This window comes from Rattus norvegicus, chromosome 2, assembly GCF_021556685.1.
Source record: "Rattus norvegicus strain SHRSP/BbbUtx chromosome 2, alternate assembly SHRSP_T2T, whole genome shotgun sequence".
NCBI classification, from domain to species: domain Eukaryota; kingdom Metazoa; phylum Chordata; class Mammalia; order Rodentia; family Muridae; genus Rattus; species Rattus norvegicus.
The window spans coordinates 236,849,507-236,869,761 of record NC_141535.1 but is presented as its reverse complement, the minus strand read 5'-3'; positions in this window follow the sequence as shown (position 1 = coordinate 236,869,761).

The window sequence follows — 20,255 nt, the reverse complement described above, 5'->3', positions numbered from 1 at the left end:
CGCTTGGGATTGTATAAGGGGGTTTTCTAGATAGATGAACGAATACTGATGATTTAATAAAGACCTAAAAAAAAAAACAAAAACAAAAAAAAAAAAAAACAAGAAACAAAGCACTTGCGGCATCTGTCATGTCTTTTAGCATGAATGGCTAGGAAGGTCTACAGATGCAGGTCTTCTCTAGTCTTGAGGGTACGGTTCCTTGCCTAAAACGCTGCAAAGAGCACTTTCAGGACTGCCAGTTTTTCTCACCCAAGGAATTAGAGTTTTAAGGTATTTGGCATTTAAACACCACCTGGCCTAGTTGTGGATGCAGTTGGGCTTGTCAGGGTGTGAGGTTAACACTCGAATGATGGTGGACGCATGAGGATTTTGTGGGGGTGGTCCTGGTGGAAAGACTTCGAGATCCACAAGCAAGGTCCCTAGCATGAATCCTGAGATGTTGCCTTGCCTCCAAAGAGCCTGCAAACTCTCCGTATCTCCGAGGAGACCGTAGGACGATGCTGTATGGATCCATCCCGCACGCATGTCGGATGACAGTGTTTGTGCAGTGTCCCACATGAGATGACGTAGCCGAGAAAAACAGCGGGTCTTTGAAAGGTCACTGATCTCCAAGAACTTACAGTTGATAGTGACAAGAGGGCTCGATCACGACAGTGATAAGTCAATGCAAATCATGCCCATTGGTTTGGGCAGAAAAGCTACTACAAAAAAATATAAATTCAGGGATACGGAAAGTATTGAAGAACTCAAAAGTAGCCAAGAACGAAATGACAGTGTTCAGACCATACAAGTTCAACCACACCTGGCGTGGATCTTGTTTAGTTCCGTTACTGTGAAGACAAAAGCCACTATCTACCTATTTGACATGGGAGTCGACTGTGTCAGCATGCACTGTGGTGTATGTAGTAACAGCAGTACACCAGCAGCCACAATAATGAGTCCTCATGCCTCTGTCCGTCCCAGTTTCGTGATGCTGGGGTGGTTTTTGGTAGACCTAAGGCCAGAGTGTTATAGAATGACCTTAGAGTCTTAGGCATTCTATGAATTTTAAGAAATATTCTGTGAGACGCTCAGCAGCCTGATCAGTGGTCTTTCTGGGCTGCTGCCTCATACGAATGCTATGTCCTAGCTGTCGTCGCACAAAGAGACACAACTAAGTCAGAATCAGCAACGTGTATTTTAGGGTTATTTTTTTTTTTTCCAGTAGTGGGGACGTATTTGATCTGTTCACAATGTCTTCTCCTAGGCTCCTGGCACTATTGGAAAAGTCCATTGAGTAATGAGCAGAATAAGTCATTACCAACACAGCCACAGGACAGAAGAACTGTGACCTGGGCTGTGACAGGTGACTCGGCAGGAAGACTGCCACGCTAGGATCAGAGGCCTGCTTCCGTGACACCAGCTCTGCCCTTGGCTTGCAAGATTTCGAGTCTCCTAATCACGTGAAAACGAGGAGACAGCTTTCAGAACTATTTTTTTAAAGATTTTTTTTTTTTACTTTATGTGTATGTGAGTTTTGCATGCATGTATCTGCACCATGTGTTGGAGCTGGAGTTACAGACGGTTGTGAGTAGTCACATGAGTATTGAGGATGAAACCCTGGTCCTCTCTCAGAGCGCTAAGTGCTTTATTCCGAGCCATCTCCGCAGCTCCAAGCTTTACTTTGTTGAAAAAAGTAAAACGCTCAGACAATGATCAAATCCTTTCTTTGGTGCATTCTTCTTGTGCCTCCTGAGCTGTTACCCTAAAGCACATGGCTCTCTAAGTCAAAGCTGCCCAGATTTCCCTGTGGTTGGAAGCACCCACTTCCATGAAGCCTTTGAAAATATGTTGCTAGAACCTTCATGACCATCCCATGCTCTTAGTTCATGAGGCCATGGAGGACCCTGCATCTCACAGTACATGCAGCCCCATGCTTCCCCTCACAGAATCCATGCCTCATGAACTTCACTGACCTGAGGGGTGATTTAAATCAAGGCGCACATCTAAAGCGTAGCAATGTACGTGCCCTACGGTAAGATCAGGCATTTGTGACAACTTCCCTGGTAATGGTAATATCTGTGGGATCTTACAAAACGCAATCCCACTCACACATCCTCAAATGTATCCTTTCCAGAGTGTTACAGGTCCCACGCACTCTGCTCATACACTCTTCTTAGTTGACCTCTTTCTCTCCTGTGCAAACATACACACCTAAGCCACCATTTCTTGTCTGTGTTGTCCTCACTTGCGACTGTGTTTCTCAAAGGTGGCTGCAACGGCATTTCCTACCCTCTCTGCTTGCCTGTCATGTAGCCCGGTGGCACTTGGTGGAGTGCGTCTCCTGTTCTCTGTTCTCTTGACTCTGAGCCTTCCAGCACCGGCTCTCGGTGGAATTCTGGAGTGCTCACTTCCTGTCTTTTACAGACGAGAGAACATGGAAAGGAGCACACTCTTCTGAGCTCAGCGGACTATGTGAAGCCCAGAATCTCACAAACGGGTCCTAGAGAATGAGGAGGAGACAGACCAAGGAGCATGTGGACAACATGTCTGTGCATGAATAAAGGATCTAGAAAGTGAATCCTCCTCCCTCGGTTATGTCACCTGATAGCTTGTGAATCAGACATAAACAGTTGGTCAGTCCTTCCCACTGTCCCTGACCAACAGGGTAGGGAGCAAACCAGGGTGGCAATTTTAAGGTAGGGAGTTTTGGGTGTGGTTAACAACAGAGAAGCAAAGCATACATCCTCGTCCTCCAGACATAAACCAGGGCATGCTGGCTGTGGCTTAAAGGACCCAACGGTGTCACATTGCTCTGGGAATGAGGCTTGGCATCTCACTTGGCACATGGGTCTGCATGTGTCCTGTTGTCACCAGAGCCACCCTTGTTGCTGACCTTTGTCTTCTCTGAAAAAAGCCATGCCAGATTGCTGGAAGCGTGCCCTGCTCTTGCAGAAGCCCTGAGTCCAGTTCCCAGCACCCGCAAAGGACAGCTCCCAGCTACCTGGAGCTCCTGCTCTAGGAGAGCCAAAGGCAAGCAGAGCTAATTAGGAACCCAGGCTTACTCTTAGCAAAGCCCAATCCGGATCATCCCTCTCTCAAAGCAAGTTCTTAGGGAAAAAAAAATTTTACCTCGGTAACATGGCTCAAACCTGAGAAAGAATGGGATTGCTTTAAATCACTGAATCTCCTCATGCCCCACTCCCTGCTTCCTCCCTCAATCCCTGCCCGTGTATTTTTGTAGAGAAGGGCACACCGACTCCATTTATAAAACCATCTCACATTTTCCAACTGACACCGGATAAACTAATCAAAGATATACAGCGCATCCTGAACGCAGGCTGAATTTACCCACCTATTTTTGTAGTAACCAAAGAGGCTATTGGCTATGAGGGGAGGGAGAGCTGTTGCAGATGACTTGATGGGGCGAGTTTTGGGAGTTTTAAAGAAACAGCTCTGGGTTCTACTCTCAAATAAATACTTTTTTTTTCAGATGTGTTCAAGAAACTCCCGACCGATTGAGGACTGGTGTGTGTAACTACCGGCTAGTCAGGCAGTGGCAGAGGGAAAGGTAGATCTCTGAGGATTTATTGTCTGAGCTTGCCGCAGACAGAGGCAACCGGGGCACAGGAAGGCACTTGAGTTACACCGAGGTCTGGCCATAATACAGGTCCTTAGTTGGTGTCTGCAGAAGACTCCATCAGGGGGCTTCCTAAAGTTGAGCCAGGTCATTCCAAGCATCCCGCCTTTCTCCAGCAAATGGGGAGCAGTTCCACATGTTCAGGAGATTTGCTAAAGTGAGGGCACTCACCCATAACAGGGATTTAAAGTTCAGGCTCCTGGGAAAGGCTTTCTGAAAGGTCCCTCCTATATTCCAAATTTAGTTTGTTCTTGGAAAGGAGCCCGTGACTTTAGCTGACCTCTTGCATTTAAGACGATACTTGGCCATTTTAAAATGTTTTGCAATGTTTGGGGTTTCTTGTTGCTATTTTGCCTTTATAAAAGGAAGGCGCAGAGACACAAATTCCCTATGATAAGAAAGACTGAATGTCAGAGAAAATTCTAAGTACTCTGTCTTTGTTTCTCTGTCACTATGTCTCTCTCTCACACACACACATGCACACACAAAGACACACAGAGACACACAGACAGACACACAGACACACAGAGACACACAGACACACTGAGACACAGAGACACATACAGACACACACACACATACACACACACACACACACACACACACACACACACACACACACACACAAAAGAACAGCCAGCCAATATTAGGTAGGTAGTACATATTCTGGGATTGGCACTCACTGACGAATTAGTAAACCATTAATTAAAAAAAAAAGTTGGTATTCACACTTAGTGTGTGCCCCATAACTTAGAAAGTATTTGCAATAGTTTCCCCAGACCTCCATTCTATCATGTGACAAAGTTATATTTCAATGTTTGGCATGATGGCTACCGTTAGGTGCCCACCCAACAGCCACACCTTGTGTCCCCGAGTCCCTGCTGCACTGGCACCATCATGATTTTGGTCGACTTCTCTGTTTGCACGAGTTCTAGGAAGGAAATCCCCTGTCTCCACCCTCACCCTTAAGGATTGCATCAGGACTGCCTTAGATCACCATGACTTAATCTCATCAAGGCTACTGAAAGAGAATCTTGGAGGGGAGGGGACGCTCCGGAGAATATCTTTGATGATAAAAAGCAGAGTAGAGGAAGTGTCTCTCTTCCCTGCTGGACGCCATCCCTCCTTGGGCCCCAGGAGAATGACAGCTCAGCAATAAGGAGCCTCTCTGCACTTGAAGGGACTCAAGCTGCTGAGTCACCCAGTCCTAGTCCCAGTGGCCCTCTGGGCGAGTGTGACAATCAACGCCTTACTATTTAAACTGTTTGAGGCATCTGTTGCTTGCAAATAAAATATCCCCCCCCCCCCCCCCCGTCTCTGAATGCTTATGGAAGGCCATCTTCAAAGGGGAAGGAAGTACTATTAGATGTGAATGAATGGACCAAGAAAGGAAAAAAATAGAACTTTGTACAAGGAGCACCCTCATAGAAGCAGGGGATGGGAGATGGGAAAGGGGGTAACATTTGAAATGTAAATACATAAAATATCTAATAAAAAATTAAAAAAGAAACCTCTCAAATATCCAGTGTGAACTTGATTCTCTCATTCATTTCCCGACCATAAAGCACAGGACAGGCTACGGGCCAACTAGACATGGTTGGCAAGCAAGGAAATGCTAAGATGTGTTCACTGGTCTGACAGATGCCACCTGTGGAAAAGACCGTCAGGTGAATACATAATTCCACTGCGTGACAACGTTATCGGAGCACCTGTGTAGAAGCAGGGAGACGCTCCACCAGCTGCGCGTGCCAACCAAGTGTTGAAGAATGAATAGGTATTTTTGGTCAGGGCTTTACCTTCCTCCCCTGCCCAAGTCAGAAAATGTTACAGAGTTCAAAGCCCAGAGACATTCTTAGAGTCTACACTGTAGCCTCGGGCAAGTCCTGAGTAGTAACAGCCATCTTGTATTTTGCTTTTATGACAAACAAGAGGAAAAGCTGTGGCCCTCAGCAAGGCTGGGAACCTGGGGGTGGGGTGGGGGGAGATAATGGAGCTAAGCCTGTGCCATCCCCCATCAAAAACCTCCCATCACTTCAGGGAAGAGAACTGTCAGCCTATGAAGAAGGATTGAGGCCACCATCTGGAAGCAGGAGCTGTCAATCCATACCTGCAGAGACAGCTGTCAGCTACCTCCACACCCACGGCAACCTCGGGACAGCAGGCAGGTTGGCCTCATGCTGACAGGAACTGACTTTCTGGTGGTCAATTGAGGAAGACCGGGTGACTCCACGTAAGCTGCAGCAAAAGCTGAGAGGAGGCCTAGAGGAGCATTCTGTCTGACACCCTTGTGTTTGCACCACAAGTCAGAGTCTGGCAGGAAGCTGCCCCTTAGTCCTGATTCCTCAGGGGGTTACATGTATGTGTGGCTTTCACATTCAGAACTCCAAGCCTGGAGTAAAGCGACCAACGGAGGAGCTTTTAAATGTAAGCTATTCCTCCAGGTGAAAAAGAACTACTACAGTCCCCTCCCACTGGACACTGGAGAGGTCACAGTGATCCAATGACTACCTTTGTGTGGTCAGGCAAGAACTGCATAGAAGCTCACAGCCCTTGTGTGCCGTGCTGCATCCATAATTGGCTGGCGGCTTGGGCCTAGAGAGGTGACTCTGGTTAAGAGCCCTTATTGCTCTTCCAGAGGATCTGGGTTCAGTTCTCAGCACCCACATGGTGATTTGATAATTCCACTTCCAAGGGATTAGACAACCTCTTCTGACCTCTGCAAGCATCAGGCATGCGTGTGGTTCGTGTGTGGCATGTGTGCAGGCAAAACACATACATAAAATAAAAGAAATAAATATAAAAAATTTAAATTATTTTACACATTTATGTTCTAGTCAGTGGCCCCCCTCCAGCCTCCCCTCCCACAGTTCCTCATCCCATTCCTCCTCCTTGGCTCTGAGAGGGTGCTCCCCTACACACCAGGCTTCCCCCCTCTCTGAGACTTCAGATAGCTCTAGGATTAAGTGCATCTTCTCCCACTGAGGACAGACCCAGCAGACCTTTGCTATATATGTGCAGGGGCCTTGGACCAGCCCATGAATGCTCTTGGTTGGTGGCTCAGTCTTGGGGAGCTCCCTGGCTTCAGTTAGTTCAGAATGCTGGTCTTCTTAAGCCCTCCCCTTCAGCTTCTTCAATCCTTCCCCTAATTCAACCACAGGCGTCCTCGACTTCAGTCCAATGGTTGGGTGTATCTGCGTCTGTCTCAGTCAGCTGCTGGTAGGTAAAAAAAAAAAAGAATAAATACAAAATAAATAAGTGGAGGTCAGCCATTGTGGCACAGGTGCGGTGCCAGGACTTAGAAGCTGAGGCAAGGAAATCACAAGCTGGAGGACAGCCTAGTCTACATAGAGAATCTCAAGCCAGCTTGGGCTACAGGGCAAGACCCTGTTTTAAAGCGCTGTGGTAGTAGTAGTAGTTACAGTAACAACAACAGTTAAAACCTTGGCCACATCCCTGTGTCAACACACTTGTAAACCTCTGCTGGTGTCTGGTAGGAGCCAGAAGTTCTAGGGATGTTTTTCACCCTGACAGTCACCCTAGGCTTGGCCCAGAAGCTGGGAATTATCTCCATGCTCCTATAAATCAAAAACTAGGTCCCCTGGCACTCAGTTAAATAAATAGGACGTGGCAGTGCTTCAGTTCCTGCAACTGGAGCTTCCGATGTTTGGGGTGAGGAATAATTTATCCCAAATAAGAAAGAGAAGAAATCCCCGGTAACATTAGTAGATTCTAAGACTTTCCTTTTCCTCCTGAATTTTGGCCAAGAAGCCAGGATTAGCAGTCACATTGCACTCTTCCGGTAATCAACTCCTGGCCTCAATCACTGAAAGACTCTCATTTTCATAGATCTACATACCCATATCTCATTTTCATATATCTACATACCTGCTCTCATTTGCATATATCAATATGCCTGTGTCTGTCCCTCGATGTATGTATACACATTAAGTCCTGGCTTCAATCACAGAAATGCTCTCATTTGCATACATCTACATATCCATTCTTATTTGCATACATCTACATATCCATTCTTATTTGCATATATCTACATACCCAATCTCATTTGCATATATCAATATGCTCGTGTCTGTCCCTCTGTGTGCGCACGTGCACATACACACACACACACACACACACACACACACACACACACACACACATGTATAGAGGGGGGTAAGAGATGGAGAGCAGGAGACTAAGGACTCTTCTATGTAGGAGTCAGAGAGTCAACATCAATGACTTGTGTCCTGGCTTTGAAGGACTGCCTCCTAGGCTAATCCCTGCTTCTCCTGGCTCATCTGGAAAGGGATCAAGGCTGGGCTACCCATTGTTCCTCATCCTCAGAGCAGAGAGGCTGAGATGAGTCCACCCCAGCTCCCTTGATAAAAAGAAAGGGCCTTTTTTTTTTTTTTTTTTCCGGAGCTGGGGACTGAACCCAGGGCCTTGTGCTTCCTAGGCAAGCACTCTACCACTGAGCTAAATCCCCAACCCTGAGAAAGGGCCTTATTTTAAGTTTAGGACATACATCCTTTGTGAAGTGTACGCCATAAGGTATACTAACGTGGGATCAGGTACCTCTCCCAGCATCAACTTCTACTTGGGTTCCTGTATCATAAAGCTACAGTTTGCTGTTCGTGTGCCTGATATGTCCAGGCGAAACCTTGACCACTGCAAGCTATGTTATCAGTTCATGGACCACCAAGAAAAGCCCAGCCAATTAAACTTCCGTGCTTGGGCTTGGAGAGAGCTCTGTGGGTAGAGTGCTTGTCTGGCGTGTATGAAGTCCTAGGTTCAAGTCCCATAACCACATAGATGGGGTGTGGTGATGCATGCCTATGATCTCAGCACTTGCGGAGTAGAGGCTGGGGGAGCAAGAGTTCAGAATGATTCTCAATCATAGTTCAAGGATAAGTGGGATATATGAGACCCTGTCTCACAAAAGAAAAAAAGAAAGACAGAAACAAAGGAAGAAAGAAGGAAAAAGAAAGGAAAAGGAAAAGGAAAGAAAAAAGGAATTCTAAACCATGACATGCTACCCACAATAAGACCTGGTTTAAACCTGGTAGACTTAGAGAAATTTTCAGCAGCAGTGAAGTATGGAGGCTTGAATCTCCTTGACCACGAGTTCCCAGCAGGTCCAAAACAGACTTTCCTGAGGGCCAAGAATCATGTGACACCAGACACATGACACTGAGGCAGTACTTGATGAGTGGGTGACTGAGCGAGTGAGTGATGTGTCCGTATAATCCCCATCTTCTCCCCGGAGAAACACGCACCAAGCTGTCCACATCAAGGCAGGAGGCCTCCAGTGGGCCTTGTTCTTCCTGTGGTACTGAGCAAAACATCAAAAACCTCTGAGCTCCTGGCATCTGGACTGGACAGAAGCACTGGGAGGGAGCTTCACAATGGCTCTAACTAACTGTGCAGCCGCCCTAAGCCTACTTACTCCAAGGCCTGGGCAGCTGTAGCCAGACCTATTTCCGTGCTAGGCTCCCTGGGGTCCTATTTATGTTCCTTCTGAAAACGGGTGTGCAATATAAAACTCCTGAAAATAAAAAAAAAATAGTTTCAGTGGATTGTGGGAGCTGGCTGTGTGCGGGACATTGCTGGCCAGTTCTTCTGTCTAGTCAGTAACCGTTACCAGGTCTACCTTGCACATAACTTTGTGTGTATCTTATTCCCGTAGCACAAGGCACACCCTGATATTGAGTTTCCCCACAGTAGAGCTTTGTGCAGGGTCAGTGGCTTGAAAAGCCTTGGCCATTACCAGACTACCTCCCTTGAGAGCCATGGTTTGCTCAGGCCCTAGTTAACCGCACTCCTTTCCCAGGTGCCCTGGCTTCTGCACTGTGAAAAGAGGTAAACGGAAACCACACTTGTTCTGTTTCGCCTCCTTTAGGAAAAAGCAGTATCTCTGACCAGAGTTTTACTCCAGCCTTAAGGAGACAGGCCACAGTGATAGTATAGTCACCAACGGGGCTGATTTGTGAGTGTAAGTGAGCATGCTATTGTGACAGGAGACGGTTCCATGTGGCCTGAACATGGAGGCACACTGGGTTCAGAACCACCTCATTAAGGAGTAGGGAGATGAACAAGACTCAGCTTCTGGCTTTGAGGCACTCGCCACCCATCACGAATTTCCTGTGCTGCAGGGTTTGATGGTCTCCTTGAGGCTTTCTGGTCTAGGGTAGCGGGAGTGTTTCTATTTGGAGGAAAAAGCAAAGTGAGGAAGGTTCACTGAGACAGTGGGATTCTCTGTGAAAAGGCACAGATGTGCAAAGTGTAGGGCACCTAGGGAGGAAGGAGCTGCCAATGGCCCCCTGTGCCCCTTGGCTTTTGCCCTGAGTCAGTGCCTGAGAGGTGAAGTACATCTCTTACCTAGGCCATCCTTGTAAGATCTGTCTGAGAAGTCCTCATCTTGACCTCTGAGATCTGTTCTCTACAAACTTCTGAGCCTGGACTGTTCTCTCTAGCCCCCAGGGTATTGGTGAAGTTGTATCCCACACACACACACACACAACCCCTCCCCAGGCAGGGAACAGTGCCCAAAGCTCTTAAAAAGACCGTGTTGCTTTGTGGGTCACAGGGTGAGGCTGAGGAGGACTTCAGTCAGGAGCACAGGGTTCCTGGGCAGGGCTGCATTGTCTGACTGAAACGTCTGCTGACTTCCTTGCTTAATCTCACATCCCGGGTCCCTCATCATCCCTGGTTCCAGTATCCCTGGTCCCCCGGCTGCTCCTGGTTCAGGTCTGAGAATTAGAACTGAGCAGTGTCTTCAGCCATGGAAAGTTCTCCCAGTCTCATTTGCCACACTTGTAAGACTAAAGGTCAGCAGAGGGGGAGGTCAGCTGTGGAGGTAGTGGTTGTGTGCAAGCATGGGGATAGGACTGATCTCTAGTAGCAGGTAAAACCCTGGGTGTGATGGCCCACACACATAATTTCAGTGCTGGCCAAAAAGAGTCAGATCTTGGCAGCTTGGTGTCCAGCCTAGTCTACCTGGTGATTCCAGGCTAATTATAGATCCTGTCCTGAAAAGAAAGGGGTCAGTGTTTGATGAAGGTCATATGAAGTTGTCCTCTGGCATGCACTCTCTCTCTCTCTCTCTCTCTCTCTCTCTCTCTCTCTCTCTCTCTCTCTCTCTCTCTCACACACACACACACACACACACACACACGCACTCAGAACTCATGAATCATGTGACTCTATGCTTGGGAAAGCAACCCTTGACTCCACTGATTGCAGGATCTCTTTCCCACTTCCTCAGCAGGAGGATGCTCAGGCCCTTGGCTTTGGCAGAGTCAATGCCACTCTTCCCGCTGGGGCTCACTTGGAAGTGGTTGGAAGCCTTCTGAATACTTTTTTTTTAAGCCTTCTGAATATTAAGTGGAGACCTGTCTTCCTTGACCTTCAGTGACTGGTCATGGTTCTCCTCCTGATAGCCCACGGAATGAAACTAATCCCTCAGCCGCCATCTTGGAGCTATGCAAGCCATGTGGTCCCGTCTCCAGCATGGCCGCTGCTGCTCTCCTCGTCTTTCGTTTCCCCTCCTGGGAAAAACATGTGTCTATCATGATCCTTCCCACCATCTGGTCTGTGGGTCTGTTTCCCAGCCTGCTGCCCTCAGATTCACCCACCTCCGTTTATCAGAGTCACTCTACAAAGTAGAGAGCTGGGTCGGCCCTCCTGATATTCTCTGACAGGTGCAGCAAATTCCCAGTATCCTCAAGGCCCTTCAAGTTTCACTTCCTGGACACATCTTTCCTCCCACAGGAACCACAAGCACTTACTCTTGGGTCCCCCGTGACCCAGGGTAAAAATGCATGGGATAGGAGAATTGGACCTTCACTGGGTAACCCTAGCCCCTGTCCCCAAACCTGGTAACCAGTAGGTGCTCAATTACTGAACTGTCTTTGACTTGAGCTTCTGAGCAGAGTGTCAGTCTAATGGCTAACTGCCACAGGGTTTCTACCATGGCCTCCTATAAGGAGAAGGATGCTTCTGGTGGCACTGTTGACTTTTGAGTGTAAATGTAGGGCTTGACTCATAGCAAATCTTTCCAATTTTGTGTCTGTGACTGACTTGTTTTTGTCACAATTGTCTTGACTGAAGAGCTTCGGCCTTGAGGGAACCCATTCAGCTCTGGACTGGTGGGGCTAAAACATCCCAATGACCTTCCGTTCTTCTGTGGTCTTTCTTCTCATAGATTCTCATCATTCCATGCTGTATTCGGTCTAAGTTTCTTTTTGTTAGCGTTGGTGCCTAACCCTGGCTGACCTGGGACTTGCTATATGTACTGGGCTGGCTTTGAACTCACAGAAATCTGCCTGCCCTTGTCTCCCACAGAAATGCTGGGATTAAAGGTAATCATTGCCATGCCTAGCCTAGCCTAAGCTTCTTCACCACAGAGAACTGGCTTCTAAGATAGAGTGCTCAAAATGGACAAAGCCCAGCACATGAGTCCTACTAAGCACTCCTTGCCTTGCACTTACTAGTGCCTTCAAGGAGCCAAACCACTCAGGGTCAAAACCAAGAGGTGTGGGAGGGAACTGCTCCAGGTCACTTGGAGAGGTTGTTCATTGTGCCCAGAAGGTTCTCCTCTTCCTCTATTAGTTGTTTATTGATTGATTTATTAATTGATTGGCATTGGGGATTAAACTTAAGGTTTCCTGAAGAGCTAGATAAGGACTCTACCACTAAGCTATATATCCTTTAAGCCTAAGCCTTTTTCTTTTATTTTAAGGATTTATCTTTGTTTTTAATAATGTGTGTATAGAAGGGAGACATGGAAGGGGTGGTCTGTGCATGTGAGTATAGGTTTCTACAGAAGCCAGAGGAGTCAAATCCCTCTAGAGCTGGAGTCAGAGACAATGGTTAGCTGTCTAATATTGGTACTGAGCACCGAACTCCAGTCCTCCGGAAGGGCAGAACGGACACACCAAAGAGTCTCTCCAATGCCTTGTTTTTACCTTTACCCTGAGCGGCAGTACGGTGCTCAGGCTGGCTTGGAATTCACTTCAGCCTAGGCAGGCCGTGCTAGGCAGTCTTCCTGCCTCGGCCTCTGCAGTCGCTGGGATAACAGGCTTGGACAAAGGCTTATTCTTACTACAGCGTTTCCAGAGGAAAAATAATTGTGTCTATAAAATTCAAACTTTTTTTAGTTGGGCAATCCCAGAGATGCTGGCGATGGTGATGGTGATGGTGATGGTGGTGATGGTGGTGTGGTGATGGTGATGGTGATGGTGGTGGTGTGGTGGTGGGGTGGTGGTGATGGTGTGGGTGTTGATGGTGGTGATGGTGGTGGTGATTGTGGTGGTGATGGTGGTGATGGTGGTGATGGTGGTGGTGATTGTGGTGGTGATGGTGGTGATGGTGGTGTGGTGTAGTGTGGTGATGGTGTTAGTGATGGTGGTGGTGATGGTGATGGTGGTGTGGTAATGGTAATGGTGGTATGGTGTGGTGATGGTGGTGTGGTGTGGTGGAGTGTGGTGATGGTTGTGTAGTGATGGTGTGGTGATGGTGGAATGGTGACAGTAGGGTGGTGATAGTGACAGTTGTTGGTTATGGTGGTGGTGGTGGTGGTGGTGGTGGTGACAGTGGTGGTGATGGTGGTGATGGTGGTGGTGATTGTGGTGGTGATGGTGGTGATGGTGATGTTGGTGTGGTGTGGTGATGGTGGTGTGGTGTGGTAATGAAGAGACAGCCTTTGTTATTTCCTTGTGTCTGGTTATCCTTTATATGGTTATGATTCATATAGGACTCATACAGACATTATTTCCAGCTTATATGCAGGGAAAGTGAGGTTCTTAGAACCTCACAAATTTCCCAGAGCCACACAGCTAGCAAAAGCAAAATTTCAAACCTTAGTCCCCACCTCCTAAGCCTTTCCAATTGTCCTCAGGATATGCACTTCTATTTCCGACATGGAATGGCTCTCTTTGCAAAAATATTGAAAGAATTCTACTAGAGGAGCTAGAAGATAACTTTTTATTCTCTGGGATTCTTCAGATGTTTAAATCTCATTCTGTCCTGGGGCACTTTTGTCCTTTCCACTTTCCATAGCTGGCTCCCCTGAGTAACAATGGCACCCTAAAGTGTTGATCACACAACAGGACTGGGATGTTCAGATATCCGAAAGAAGGTTCCAGTAAGACTTTATGCACACAGCTACGGGGCAGGCTCTCTATTTAAAAAGGGAGTTTGAACTTGAAGCCAGTCTTGGTCTGGGTCACTGGTGTAACTGGACTCCAGGTGGAGAGCTGTGCTTTTTTCTTTATCTACTCTGGTAAATTATTAAAGGACTCTTCTGCCCAGGGGAGATCATTAACTACTGCAAGGCTTCAGAAGGCATCCGCCAGGTGCTACCTGAGGAACCAGGGCAGCTTTGGTGTAGTAGGGCCGAGCTTCCTCAGGTGGCTCCTACCTGTCGGCTGGTGTAAGGAGAAGGCCCCCACCGTGTGTGAAAAGGGTGGGCACTGTGGGCAAAGAGTGCAAACAGATTTCAGATCCAGTAGGTAACACCAATCCAACTTCCCCAGTGGATTGTATGACATGTGCACCTGCACCAACCCACACGCCTTCCTACTTCCCGGAGGGCGAGACTCCCGGCCGGGTGGCAGCTGTTACCTGGGGAAACAGAGAGTGGGGCAAGTTCCACTGGTCATGGGGCAGAGCCTGTGTTGTTGACACAGGACAGGAGAACTGTGCCCAAGTTACAGAACCAGAGCTCAGCCTTGTCTCCAGTCCAGCCTCCTCGTGACCTTCGTAGGGGACACAGAGAGTGGGGTGGCATGGTCAGGATGCCCTCCGTAGATTACAGATAGAAGGAAATAGAAGACACCACAGAGAGATGAGCCCAGGATTTACTTATATCAAGTCAAATCCAAATAGGCATATTTCTGAACTGGTGGAGTGGCAGGGCACCGGGAAACACAAAACCGTAGCAACTGTCTCAGGCCTTTCTAGCTATGTTACCTTGGGCAAGTTCCCTAATCTCTCTCTCTTCCCTCTCTGTTTCTCTCTCCTCTCTGTCTCTTTCTCTCTTCTCTATCTCTAACTTCTCTCTTTGTCTGTCTGTCTGTCTGTCTGTCTGTCTGTCTGTCTGTCTGTCTCTCGCTCACCCAGGGTGAGAGTTGCCGAGAATGACGAGAGCCAGGAGCCACGAGCCACGGAGAAAGCTTTGTCTGTCATATTTAAGTCTACTAATACACCCAGACCTACACTCTGAGAATGGTGCCTTGGGTTAAGGGTTCTTGTACGTTAGGGGTGGGGCGGAGGCTAGAGATAGGACCAGTGTCTCCATCTCTGGCACTAGGCTGCTCCTCCTCCATGGTGGAACTGTTGCCGGTCTCAAAGAGTTAAAGAGTGTATAGGCCCAGCTCACTGAAATCAAGTGTTTTCCAGGGCCCACATGTTGGGCAGTGAGAGGCATGGCCAAAGAGAACCCCATGGAACCTAGAGTTCAGAGACCTTGCTTCCTTCTGGAGGAGCCCGAGGATGCTACTCGTCCCCAGGGCCTCAAAGGACAAGCTGGGCTTGGCCCAGGGAAAGGCATTTCAGGTATTGGAGGGTGTGGGGCAGCTTAACAGAAACTAGGAAGCTGTCTGGGTGAGCCTAGGGGGTCTGATAAGGTGGGGTTCTGAGCAGTGCAGAATTCAGAATCAGGAAGAAGTATCAGACAGGTAGATCCTCTTTCTGCCTCGTGGGAGGCCTCCCAAGGACACTGTACCTCAGGTTCTTATTGTCTGAGGTCATGGAACCTCCTGAAGGTATGCCAGGAATGTGGACGCCTGACTCACTCTTCCTTGAGAGTTCACAGTCTGAAGTTCGAGAAGCCTGGCTCTCCCTTTCAGTCATTCCTCAAACATCTGCCCATATGCTTCCCAGCTGGAGCCTACAGGAAGACAATGGGGACAGGAAAGCAAAATAGGAATCGAAGAGACCAAGCTAGCCCCTTAGCACCGACAATGGCCGCCTCACAGTGCAAATCTCCCACAGAGAAGCAGGGCTGCAGAACACAGCCGCACTGCACCCTGCCTCGGTTTCCTCACTGTACACAAGGACAACAGCATCTATCTGAGAGACCCGTGTAGAGGACTCAGTGAGTAGAGGTGTAGAAGGTAGTGGGGGCACCATCTGACTATGACTGATGCCCAGTACACGCTTATTAACATGCCACTCACTGAAGACAAAGAACGAGCCTTCTAAACACCAGGCGGGAGCGAGGAGGCCTTCCTGGAATGGGATCCTGTGGGACAGAACAGGATTCGAACTTGTGTCCTGCCCTGTGTGCAGCTGTCTAGGCGAGGAGGAGTCATGACCTGTCACTCTTAGCAGGAGGGCAGGGAGAGGACAAACATGAGGATCAGGTATGGCCTGAGACCAGACTCGAGGTTCCCACTGGTGATGTATTTCTTCCTTTAGGAAACAGTCATCTCGAGGCCTGGAAATGCAGGCTATGCAAGAGAGAGGTGGTGTGTGGGTGGGTCTTGCAGTATCTGGGGACTATGTGAACCCCTCGTTTGTGAGGAGACAGTGTTTTCCTCCATTCCGACCCTGGCACACAGAGAACTGGATGTACTGCTCTCCAGACATGGCCTCTACGAGGCGCTCGTCAGACACATCCATACCGTACCGTCCTTTGGACTTTTCCAGATCTGTCCATCATCTGGGATCACAGACACGGCTCAGTCAGTAGTGGCAGAACGCACGAGACCCTGCCAGTTCAATCCCCAGTCCCACCCAAACACAAGCCTAGAATCTGGCACTCAGGTGGTAGAGACACAAGATCAAAAAAAGTCAAGGTCATTCTCAGCTACAGAGTCATTTTGAGGCCACCCTGGGCTACAGGAAACCCCCTCTCAAAAAGAGAGAGAAAAAAGAAAAAGAAATTATCAGTTGTCTTGACTCAAAGGTCTGAGCCTAAGTAGTCTTAACCACGAAGGGTCCTCTAAGGTAAAAGACTAGTTCTCTGTCCTTTGGAGGATTTTACAAGTTATGTTTTATTCCTCCCTGACAAGGGAAGCCCAGCAAAGATATTGGGGTGTGAGGCAGTATACCCCATGGCCCCAGGGTGTGCCTTTGGGCATCCTGCTTTATTTGTCCCAGCTCACAGGTCTCTATCCTTATCCCATTCCTCAAGGACAGGATGAAAGTCGGCTTGTGACTGTGTCTGTCTGGTGTGAGCAAAAAGTAGGAATCTCATACATTTGAAAGGTCTTTCAAGTTAAAAAGAGTTCTAGTAAAAGAGAGAGGTCAGGGGCTTCACTGAAGAAAACCAGAAGAAACCGGCTTAACTGGTGGCAGAATAGATGAAGGAACTGGTCGTCCTACCCTAGATCCGTGGGCCCTTGTCCCCATTCTTCAGTCTCACAGTGTGAAAAGTAACCAGAGAGGGGAGACGCCGAGATTCCTGAAATGTGACATTATTAGATTCCTTACTATTAATCATTAAAGCCCCTCGTTTTTATTAACTAGAATTTTCTAACAGTAAATACAGGCTTATGGTAAATAATTCAAACAGGGAAAGAGTTAGTGGGGTGAAAAGTAAAACTCCTGGGCCAGCTAGGTGGCTTAGTAAATAGACTGACGACCTGAGTTCGATCCCTGGGAAAGAGAGAACTGACTCTTGTGAGCTGTGTTGTAGCATGCATGTGTCTACACACACACACACACACACACACACACACACACACACACACACACACGCGCGCGCGCGCGCGCGCAGAGAGAGAAAGAGAGAGAGACAGACAGACAGACAGACATGTAGAGACAGAGACAGAGACAGAGAGAATACATACACAAATAAAATATAATAATATAATAAGTGGTTTTTTAAAGTCCACTTTCTCCACACCATGTCCCCAGCTCCTTCCCTGGGCACCATTCCCAATGAAACCTCCTCCAAGACTGTCGTTTCTTTCCCATCTTTCTAGAACTGTCTGTGTGTATCCCAGTCTTCTCTCACACTATTTTCCTGAGCTCCGGGGACCTTTCTCGTTGCTTTTGCTGACTTGGAATTCTTGTGCCTTTGCGTGACAGGCTCTCTCTGTGTTCTGTTACAACCTACTCAGAATTAGCACCTACTCAGAGAGCTTTTCTATGGCCTCTCTATTGGAACACCCCATCTGGAACATTGTTTGTCCCAGGCTCCAGGCTGCTGGCTATCCCGTCCTTAGCACAATGTCGGGGATGCTGAAGCCGTCGGCTACATGCATGGTGGATGTGTGAGTGAGCATGTGGGCGGGGCATGTACACACTCAGAGTCTTTCTGCAAATATTAACGGAGGGTATTATATACACAGAATCCAGCAACTTTCTTTTCTACTTTCTGAAAATAACGATTAGTATTCCTTAAGTGCCTAGTGTCCCAAACATACTTTTGCTTAGTTTTAAAACCACTCCATAATACTAGCACATATCTAAGATGATAAAGCCAGAAAAATGGAGGTAGAAACACCCTAGAACCCTCCCTTGGGTCATCCCATCTGCAGATGGAAAGACGTATAGTACATATGTGTGTATATACTTGTAAGTTTATATATTAATCCTGTGGTTGTTTGAGTACGAGTGGCTCCCATAGTCTCACATATTTGAGTGGTCATCAGGGAGTGGCACTGCTTAGGAGGAGGGGTTGGGAGATGTGGCCTTGTTAGAGAAAGGATGTCACTGAAGATGAGTTTGAGGCTTCAGAAAAGCCCATTCCAAGCCCAGATCCTCTTTCTTCCTGCTGCCTGCAGCTCTGGATGCACAACTCTCAGTGGCCTTTTTCAGGGCCGAGTCTGCCTGCAGGCTGGCATGCTCCCCGCCATGATGATGATGGACTGAGCCTCTGAAACTGCGAGCCACGCACTCGTGTTGTTGTGCAACCTCACTGCCATCCCCTTCAGAACCTCTTCACCACCTCACCCGGCTTCTGGTACCCGGCCCCTGACGGCCACCATCCTTTGCTTCAGGACTACAGGTTTCACCAGCTGAGGTCTTTTAGTGTTTATCCTTTTGTGACCGGTTTACTACGCTTACTCTAATATATTCTTTTAAAATAATGATTTATTTTTTATTTTATGTGCCTGAGTGTTTTGCATGTATATCTGGTGTTTACGGAGGCCAGCAAAGGGCACGGGATCCTCCAGAGCTGGGGTTAGCGGGTGCTTATGAACATCTTGATGTGGTTGCTGGGAATAGAACCCTGGTCCTCTGTGAGGAGAACAAGGGCTCTTAGCTCCTGAGCCATCTCTCTAGGCCTCTAATATATTCTTAGTTTATTAACTTTGAAGAAAGGACATTAGATAGAACCTCTCTCTATATATATAATCCACTCCAGCCTCAAACTCTTGATTCACCTGCCTCTGTGGTATGTGTGTGGTGTATGCATGTATGAACATGGGTGCTCATGTCTGTGTGCATGTATGGGTGTGTATGTATCTGTGTGTGTACATGGGTGCTCATGCCTATGTGCATGTATGGGTGTGTATGTATCTGTGTGTGTACATGGGTGCTCATGCGTGTGTGTGTGTGTGTGTGTGTGTGTGTGTGTGTGTGCATGCTTCCATGGAGGTCAGAGATCTCTCTTTATTGTCATCTTTCAAGTGTCATCTATCGTTTATTCATTCATTTCCTATTTTATTCTATTTTTGATAGAGTCTCTCTTTAGCTTGTAATTCACTGATTCAGCTGGGCTGACTGCCAGGGGGATCCAGGACTCTTCTTGTGAATAGCGTGTTGGATCAGAAAGGGCCCTGCTGCTGGGAACAGCCCCTCCCTGCTGGCTTGAGGTTCTCTATGTCCTACACAAATCCTCTCAGTCTCACACTCTCCACCCTTGAGCTCCTTCAAATGACTTTCTCGGTGCTTTAAAAAGTGCACATGTAGCCACATCTCACCTCCAGATGTCTCCAGTGTTGAAAACCAGGAGTCCTGGGTTGAGATTTGTGAAGAAAGTTCTATCACAGCGAAGAAGGGCAGAATGACAGCCTTCCTTTCTGACCGCCCTCTCGCAGTTCCTGGCAAACTCTTTAAGCCCTACCTCATTGAATCAGCCTAGAGCTTCAGCCTCTTATTCCCCAAACACGGGAGGAAACATGACAAAGCATTCTCTGTCCTTACAAAGGCCACTTTTGAAACAGTCAAAATGACCTCCAAGGGAAGAAACAGCAGCATTAGCCAGTGTCAGCAACGAGTTGAGAGTTGAGACCAATACATTCCATGGACTCCTTCTGTGAGTTCCAAGATGCAAGGACAATAGAAAATTGGGAAAGGTGCTCAAACACAACCGGTGGAGCCAAGCTGGATACAGCGTCCATTTTGAGTTTGCCTTTTTTATGAATTTTGAAATCCCAGACTTTCGCACTGGTCTCCAGCACCACCGCCATCCCAACTCCAACACAAAGAGAACATCTCCTTGCAGAAGGAGCTCATTCGGGGCTGTTGGGGGGAAGGGTGGGGTGGGGTATCCCAGAGGCTGTGATGCCTCAGCAGGCAGCAGACAGGACTGCATTCTTGTGGTTCCTCCTTCCAGAAAGCCATCTTCCAGGAATTGTTGCCTGTCCTGCATCCAGCAGAAGAGGAGCAGAGGATGTTCCCATGGGGCCACAACTCTCTCCTGCTTGAATAATAAAACTCCAGCTTTGGCCCTTACATT